Source organism: Orcinus orca, chromosome 21 (genome assembly GCF_937001465.1).
Source record: "Orcinus orca chromosome 21, mOrcOrc1.1, whole genome shotgun sequence".
In the NCBI taxonomy this organism is placed as follows: domain Eukaryota; kingdom Metazoa; phylum Chordata; class Mammalia; order Artiodactyla; family Delphinidae; genus Orcinus; species Orcinus orca.
In genome coordinates, this window is record NC_064579.1 from 20,609,325 (window position 1) to 20,618,995 (window position 9,671).

General features: G+C 37.9%; 1 long non-coding RNA gene across 1 annotated transcript; it reads right to left on the minus strand.

Moving 5' to 3' along the window:
- Positions 1-642: 642 nt before the first annotated feature.
- Positions 643-9,068, minus strand: LOC117195619 (uncharacterized). Its single transcript, XR_004475375.2, has 5 exons — positions 8,913-9,068; positions 8,583-8,660; positions 5,832-6,092; positions 5,393-5,510; positions 643-770 (listed from the first exon to the last, which is right to left on the minus strand). It is a non-coding gene; the product is annotated as an uncharacterized LOC117195619 (long non-coding RNA).
- Positions 9,069-9,671: the final 603 nt, after the last annotated feature.

The window sequence follows — 9,671 nt, forward strand, 5'->3', positions numbered from 1 at the left end:
TAAGGTCAATCCTGACCATCAAAATAATGTTTGTTTTACATTGTTTTTGTTGCCTCTTGTAAAAATACTCACAAAGCTTCAGCACTCTGTCATTGACATATGTTGAGAGATGTTGTATATTGAGAGTGAACCTACGGATCACTATTTATTCACTGTAGTGATGATATTAAAGACGTCACCAGGGATCACCTTAAGAGGACTAATGGGAAACACTTCTTCTGACTCCAAAATGAAGGAAAGCAATGATTCTCATAAACAATTGAGTCGTATTTATTGTCTGGTTACTATTTCTTGTAAATGGTGGTGTCTCTCTCTGCTTTGGCTCTCCATTAACTTAGATACTAGACTTAGGTTTGCTTCAAGCAATCGTGTGTCAACTACACAATACAATATATATGTTGATGTGTTAATTTTATTCCTGAATATATTAGTTTCCTATTGTTGCATAATAAATTACCCAAAATATTAGGGCTTAAAAGCAACAAACATTTATTACCTCATAGTTTCTGTGGGTGCAGCTTAGCTGGGTGACTCTGCCCCAAGGTCTCAGACAAGTTTGCGATCAAATTTTGGCCAGGGCTCTCTTTTCAACTAAGGGCTTAAGGAAAGGAGTATCTGCTTCCTTGGAATCACTTACGTGGTTGTTGATAGGATCCAGCACTTCACAGGCTGTTGGACTGAAGTCCTAAGTTTCTGATTGTTCGTCAGAGGACTTGCTCAGTTCCTTGTCAAGGAGCCTTTTCCACATTTCTGTTCACATTCATGGCAGACTAAGTGAGCAACAGAGAAAGCAATAAAGAAGATGCAAGTCACTGTCTTTTTGTAACCTAATCTCAGAAGTGATGTCCCATCACTTCTGGTATATTCTATTCAATTAAAAGGAAGCCACCAGGTCCAGCCTACACTCAAAGGGAGGGAATTGCACAAAAGCATGGAGACAAAGAGGTGAGGCCATTGGGGGCCAACTTAGAGACTATTATTTCTATTTTCTTACATGAACTTACCCTTTGCCTTATTCTTCATTATTTTTATTCTTTGTACTATACATACTTCAATAACCTTGCTTACAATGCATACATATATCATATGATAACATGTGGTGTGTCTTTAATAAATGTCTATTGTGTTAGACTGAACAGCCTTGGTCATTCCCTTCAACAACTGCAGTAATCATTAATCCATCCACTAAGCACAGATCTGTTTTGGGGACTAGGTACACCATGATTTTTAAAAAGGAAGAAAAAAGTCATGCCTTCAATAGTGGGTGTGGGGAGTCAGCACAGAAAGTGAAATTCTAATCATCATCCATTCAGTCCTTTAAAAATCACTGATTCAGTGCCTACTATCTGTCAGGCACTCTTCTGGCCATAAGGTGTTTTGATTCTGTAGGACAGAGTATGGCTCAGGAAGAAGTTGGAGATTAGGTTCTAGGTGAGAATCAGAGATTGGAGGAGGCTATATTTCTGTGTAAATCTCACACAGAAATTTATAATATTTTTTGGTGAAAAGTTTAACGATTTGCTATTTTTTGTCATGACATCTGCATAAATATCATGTACTCTGCAAAAAATGCAGTGTCCAAATAACCCTCGAGTGAACTTGCCCATGTCAAGGCAGGCACGACTGAATGACCACGCCCAAACGCCATGTGCTCAGGAGGGGTGCCATGCAGTTCCTCTTGGGCTCTGGATCATAACAGTTATAGGCTTAAATTGTTTGAACTATTTTTTTTGTTAGACAACTGATATCACACAATTTATCAAAGTGATAGAACTTTTATTTGGTGAGTTGTATTAAAGTACCACAAATACAAAAACGTGCACAAATCATAAATGTAAAAAAAATTATGTTTTTCTAATATAGAGAATTCAAAACTCTAGGGAGGTGAAATAAACTTTGAAGATTATAATTTTGTATTTTAGAAAGCTGTGATGCAAATAAGTCTAAGGGCCACTTAGTTCATTCACAGCAGCGACAGGGCCACAGTTCCCACCTCATGGCTCCTGCCCCAAGACCACATCACACCACGTTGTTCTGTAAGAGAAATTATATATATAGAATCTATCTTAAGAGACTCTTAAACATTTTGTTTGTTTATAGTTTAAATATTCAATAGCAAATATTTACATAAGTAATTCTTCATGATAAGATTAACAATAATTAAGTATTCAAGTAAATCTTGGAAAATTTCAAGTTGAACAAATTTAAATATATTTTTCTATAGTAAGATTTCTCTGATCCTCTAATATATTAAAACAGTGTTAATTTTGCTCACCATCTAAATGTTTATTAATGTGAGTTATATTTTTTTAATATAAATTCTTTTTGCCTATTGAGGATAAACCCAATCTTGCCTTGGTGTATTTTCTTTTTTAATACACATTGGATTTGATTTTCTAGTTTTCTAATATAAACTATTTTTAGGACTTTTTACACCTATATTGAAAAGTAAAATTGACCTGTAATTTTTCCTTTTACATGTCTTTTTTGGCTTTTGATAGGAGGGTTATGCTTCTTTTGTAGAATGAGTTGGATATTCCCTCTTTTCTTACCATTAAAAAGAGTTTGTTAAATTCAAAGTTAAATAAATTAAAGATACTCTGCATTTTGAACATTTGGTAGAATTCGCCTGTAAAACCATCTGATTCTGCTGTTTTATTTGAAAAATTTTATTTTTATCTGTTTTATTTGAAGATTTGAAGACTAGTTTGTTTTAATACTTATAGAATTATTCAAGCTTTAACCCTCTTTAGATCATTTCTACACCTATATTTTCTCAGGAATTTTTCCATTTCATCTCACATTTCAAAATTGTAGGAATATAGTTGTTGATAGTGTTATTACCTTTTTAATTTCTATTTATAGGAAGAGTCCCCTTTCACTCATAATATTATTTATTTATGTCTTCCTTCTCCTGATCAGTACTGTCAGGGGTTCATCTCCTTTGTGGGATTTTTATTTTCATGTTTTCCAATTCTGGATTCTTGGATCCCTCATCTGACTTTTGCGTTTCTACAATATATTCCACAATTCTAGTCTCTCCTCTTGATTACGAATGCTAGCATCCTGCATGGCCCTCAGTCCCACTTTCTCCCTGGGTTTGGATTTCCCTGATTTGTTTTGGATGAGATATTACCCACTATTGTAGGAATACGCTCTACATATAATCTTAACACCTCTTCCCCTTACACTGAGGAGATTTGGATATCATGTGATAAAAAGTAACCAACTCTCTACTCCACCCTAGTTCTGGTCCTGTAAGCCAATCCTGTCTCAATAAAAACATATACACTCAGGATGGAACAAAGCAAGTCTCCGAGTCCCAGGAGCTACTTCCCATCTGCTCCTGGCTCCTCTGCACCTCGGTCCCTAACCCTGCCTCTGGAGCTTTGAATTATGTATAATGCCATCACTTGCACCTGGCCAAGGTTCGGACCCTTCCATGCTTCTTCCTGGCCTTTATCCACTTAGCCAGTGTCCAGCCTTGGCTATCCCTGACACTCTCCACCTTGAAAATAGTCTACTCCATTTGCTTCTTGTGTTTTGCCCCCAACTATTTGTGTCTTCAAGGGGGTGTGAGCCACTGAGACAGAGAGAGGAGAAGTCCAGAGAGAAAGAGGGAAATGGATAAGCACTGGAAATGGGTGCCTGAAAAGAGTTCTCCTGACTGAAAATAAAAGCCTGAAGCTGAGGCTTGGGGGATTGACTACACTTGATCCCTCATGTCCATTACCCTTTGGAAGATTTAGCAGCTATCATGTCTCCACTTAAAAGTAGGCTGAATAACTCTAATACAAAAAATAGACCTCTTCAATTAAACAATCTTTTGAATTTTTATTAGATATATTTTAAGCGGATTTTTCTTTCTGCATCATGTACTTTCTGCCTAATCTCTGACATGCCACTCACTCACATCTAAGAAATATGTGATACGCTATAGCCTGGTGACTGGATAAGCTGCTCCAGCTCTCTGTGTGCCTAGTATTCACTTACAGTTTTCTAATGCCTGCACTTCATCTTGATGTGGCTTAGTACCCATGTGACAACGAAAGTCAGGCTGTTTATTTCCTTGCCCTTGACATTATTTTGTTAAATGCTGACAGCAGACGTAAATATGAAAATGCTCTAACTAAAGTGACTATGACAGCTTATTCTATAATTTTCCCATTTTTCTCCTTTCATAAATTGGCAAAGAATCTCATCAGTCAAAGCCTCGGAAAGAAAATTCTCCAATTCTTTTAAGCTGTTTAACAAAGGCTGTGTCTTTTTTAATCTCCTATGTGGGGATCAATGCTAAAAGGAATAAACAGATTCTCTCCCTGAAGAAAACTGATATCAAATGAACCTAAAAAATCATCTTTGTTCAGTATCAATCATTTGCTTAATTATCACTAACTTCAGAGCTCTTTGAATTAGAGACAAGACCACAATGACACAGAATAGAGAAGGTGCCCTTTATTCCTTGAATTAAGGGCTCTTCTGCTGTCTCTCCCTCTTATTTGACACATCTAACAATCTGGAGGTGAATGTGTTTAATAGGCTTTGTCTGCGAAAAGCTTCATTTCTTTTTTGTGAAGGAAGCTATAGTCTTGGACTTGTCTCCTCATGCATTCCACCTTTTGACAGCACTGAGCCTTTATTTATGAAGGAAGTTTAATTAATGCCCTTGGATATACTGTTAACCTTTGAAACGGTTTCCTGATGCATGGAGGCCCTTTCTCTCCTGCCAGGAATTGATTTTGGAAATGGCCCTGCCTCTTTGTGGCTTAAGGTTCAGAGAAAGGAAGAGACCATGCAAAGTGTAGCAAGGCAGGGATGAGAGCCTTGTGAAGTGTAGTGATGGAGCACTTGCATCAGTATCTGGAAAATATAGATCAAAAACATGGGGAATCAACTTCAAAGAAGATGATGGTTCTCTGAAGAGATTAGAATATCATTCCACTGAAACAGAACCATAGCACTGAAAATAGAAGGCAGGTTTCAAATAAACTAAAGCAAGCCTCTCACATTTCTAGCAAGATAATACAGATTTTTAAAAAATGGCATAGACGATGGAGACACAGAGCGGGGAAGGAAGGACACAACTTTTGGGCCAAGAGATTTTACTGTATTTTCCTGGCACGGCTCCCAGAGACCTTGGCAAAGAAAAGGATGCCAAAGAGTTATTCTTCAGAGGCTTTATTCTATTAATGTAGATATTATTCAGTGTACAGTTGTTTAATGGGACAGATGTTATTTAATTAACTGCTATTTTAGAAAAGTGATTTTCTAAAGCAGAAGCAGTGCTGTGGGGCAGAGTGTGTGGGGAGAAGTATTGCAGAAGTTTCCTCATGTTTGCGCTTACCTATTCCAATAGTAACTCTTGGTATAATTAAATCACTGTGGCCCTCACTGTGTTTCCATGGTAGGACAGTCAGTGGAGACTCCACAATTCGTCATCTCAATTATGGCCTTCAGAAGACGACCATATTGGTTTGCTTGCATGGAAGTTACCAAACATACAATCTGCACTGAAAAAAAAAATGAAACCTTGTTCTCAGTTATATTATTATCACTTCAGTTTTTAGATCTTCACTTATAAAAGCTATTTGTCTTCTATACTAGCGATACAGATTGCTTATTGAATTAACAAGGACCAAGCAATACAGATCTGAGAACAATAACAATTTGGAGCTCACTGGACTATAAAAAAATTCCATTGTATCAATCAAATTGTAAGCGTTAAGCTGTCTGTCACCTAATGAGAAATACCACTGCACTGTGTTTCCCCTCTAAAACCCTGGAATTTTCAAATTAGGAGACAGGTGTATGCTTGAGGCTATGCTATCTACCTACATGGCTCTAGCCAACATGGCACATTCTGTGGAGAATGATGAGAATTGGTTAGAGGTGAAAGAATGCTCTTTTGGCCAGGCCAGTGCATCCCAGCCACATCACTCCTCACTAACCAGGAGCCACAGCAGAGCCCTTCTAGTAATCCACTCACTCCTCCACTGGTGAGGACCACTCAGCCAACTGCTGCTCTGGCATGTGTTCTCTTGGCAAGGTCCGTTCAGATGAGTGCAGCCCAAGAGATGTGACCTGGCCCGAGGCTGTAGAAGAAGAAAAGGCAGGACAAGTCATGAGCCACCAACTCTTCCAAAGTCAGGGGATGTTGCAGGCTCTGGTGTTCCTCTGACTTGAGCAGGTAGCCAAGTTCCTGGAGCATGATCTTATTTTAAGATTCCCTCTGAATTTTATCACGAATGTTCAGTATCTTAGATGGCAGAGGATCATAAAATCTAACCTTTATTTTGCTGGTGAGAAAATGAAAGACCAGGGAGCATTAACTTCCAGTAATTTCCCAATGGTGCACAGCTTCATAAGCAGCAGCCCCGTCTCTACAAGCATCTGATTCTCAAAATTCTTAGTTGGAGGGCTTCCCTGGTGGCGCAGTGGTTGAGAGTCCGCCTGCCGATGCAGGGGACACGGGTTCGTGCCCTGGTCTGGGAGGATCCCACATGCCGCGGAGCGGCTGGGCCCGTGAGCCATGGCCACTGGGCCTGCGTGTCTGGAGCCTGTGCTCCGCAACGGGAGAGGCCACAACAGTGAGAGGCCCGTGTACCGCAAGAAAAAAAAAAAAAATTCTTAGTTGGAGGTTTTTACCAATATGTAAGGGAAATATAATTTTGATGTATAAGCAGAACAGAAACAGCAGAAATGTAATTTTATCTTATCAATGTTAAGAGATTGTGATGGAACGTGTTCCCTTCTGTCCAGCACACAGTAAGCACTGAGAAAGTGTATCACTGTGATGCTACTGCTACTGCTGCTTCCCGGAGTTTTTAGGAAGGTGGGAGGAAGGAAGGAGTCTAAGTATTTCCTCTTCCTTTCAACCTACAATAAGGCCAGGATTAAACTGAGATCTCCATTCAGCACTTATCATTGTTCACTGGACTATAATGAAAAGTATTCCCTTTCTAATTTTCCAGGAGACAGCAAACATCATGTTCTGTCATCTCTGAATGTTAGCTAACATTCTGGTCTTTGGGAATGATAGTCAAGGATTGAAGTCTGTCATAGCCACTTGGAAACATATACAATGATTCCAGTCATCTATTTTAGTATAACCTTAAGCACCTGAATAAATGATTGGTATCTAGTATGCATACATCTGGTCACGACCTCCATGCTCCTAATTTCCTTCCCTGTGCGGTACTTTATAAAATACCAATTTTCATAGTATTTTTCACCATGTGCACTGCGAACACTCAAGGTCGATGGTTCTTGAACTTCGAAGTGCATCACGTTGCTGATACCCACTCCCAGAGTTTCTGACGTGGTAGTACATATGGGGTAGGGCCCAAGAACGTGCATTCCTAACAACCTCCCATGTGATGCTGGCGCTGCTGACCAGAGGACCACACTTAGAGAACCATCGCACTATTCTGTGGAGATTTTAAACACACAGGTTGCAGATGTGGGGAATTAGGCACAAGAGGAGAACCATGGAAAGTGGGTAACTTTCATTCATGCTCAAATACAAGAGGAGCGGTTTCTTTTATTTTGGGGGCAATAAAATTTACAGAATACGTTGGTAATTTTTATTACCTCAAAAATCCATTTTATGGGAATCATTTTAAACCTAAATTTGCAAACATGTATATGAGAAGTGTTTAACTAATACCGCAACAGGCTATTCAGCAGACAAGGTGCTGCTTAGTAATTAAAGTTAGACACACTTGGCTTTGAATGCTGTTTCTAGCAATTACCAGTGATGGAACCTTGGAAATATGTTTTAACCTCTCCACCTCATCGATAAAATGAGGGTTATATCAGTGGCCACTGACAGGGTTGTCTAGTGAAATTCTTAGTTCAGTACTTGGCATTGCATGGGAAACAGTAAGCACATTTTAAGTCATGGAATTAGCAAAATAGCCACAGTAATACTCATTGTAACTAGGAAGTAGGCTAGTAATAATGTGAAGAAAATTTACAATTATAAGGAAGATAGTACCCAAATCTAATTTCAGTCTTTGTTATAGTCTTTGTTATAGTTTTGCCTCCTTATATAGTTTTGCCTCCTTATATAGTTTTGCCTCCTTATATAATTTTTGCTCTATGTGTGACAGAATTGACTGATTTAGTTTTAAGATTTTCATTTTTAGTATTCTTCATTAGAGTGGCAACACTTGATGGGAGATAAGAAAAAAAACAAAACGGGCAGATATTTTCAAAATTTAGATACCATAAGTCTAATTAATAAGGAATTTATGTGCATCACTTCTTTTGATATGAACAAACAGCTACAGGAGAAAAACACATTCCTTGTGTTATTCACAGTGGTGAAGACTATGGTTCTAAGAACACTTGAAAGCTAAGTGAGTTACACCTGATATCTTATTTCTCTGGTATGGCTATTGAATAATAGTGTCCTAGAACATAAGAATTTTGGCTCTCAGTAAAAATAAGGTTTTATTCTTCCCTAAGTGCAGCCAGGTTTTATTTCTACTAAGTACTAGAGAGTAGGTGTTTTACATAGGTAGATTGAAACTCTAGGCTTTATCCTATCAGCCAAGTCAGCAAATACTTTGAGTACTGACCTTTAGGCAGCATTTCAAGTCTCATCCATCTGCAAAGGTGTAAAGCTGAATAGGAAATGGAGCTGCCCCTCAGGCTCTCTGCATAGGAAAGGAATTTTTCATTGTGACCCTTTGTTCATAATAACAGGCTCGCTTCAATATGAACAGCGTGTTCATTATGAAAATCAAAAAATGAATGACTTACAAGACACTGTGGATATAAATATTATGCCCTTTTTAACTGACAAGTGAAATGAAGCCAAGAAAGATGAAGTACGTCCCATAGGCCACACAGTCAGTGGCAGAAACATACTTCAAAAGTTTTGATCTTGAGTCCCTGTCAACATTCACCTTCCACATCCAGTGCCACTTTTCCTTGTCTTGGCTTCAATGTTGATTAATTTGACTCTTTTGAGAAGGAATTTCTTTAAAGACAGCAGAATTGAAGAGTCCTCAGAAAATGTTCTCTTTTATAAATCTCAATTTAAAATTAAAAGAAGCTGCTATGAAAGCCTGAAAGAAAATGAAACATGATTAATTAAGCTTGTAAACTAACCAAAGAGATGTGTAGCCATGTTAATACTGTAATAACCATCATAGCCAATTTGTGAAACTTCAGAATTTATATCACAGAATTACAAATGAGGCAAAAAGAATTACCTCTTTTGCAGTGATTGTGGTGTGTGAAAGGCAGGTGCATTCTACAGATGCTAGAATACAATTTCAACTTCTAGCTAACATCTTGCACACTCAGCCTACAAGTGCTTTTCAAAAGAATAATTTAAATTGACATGGAAAATGAACACTTCCTCTAATAAAAACTCTATGTTCCAAAGATATTTCCACAGTCTTACTATTAGAATAATGTTCAGGTGACAAGTTTATTTATGCATATATACAAAGGATTCACTGTTAAAATGAACTGAAATTAGAGACAGAACTGAATCTCAACAAAAATGAGCTACTTTTCTATATAAAACTGACATTTCTAGGGATAGGTTCATATTTGTGATATATTTGATACCATCAAACAAAATTCAACCTATAGAATTAGCCATGAACACATAAATTCCCAACCCACTAGGATCTACAGCAATGGCCTTTATCTCT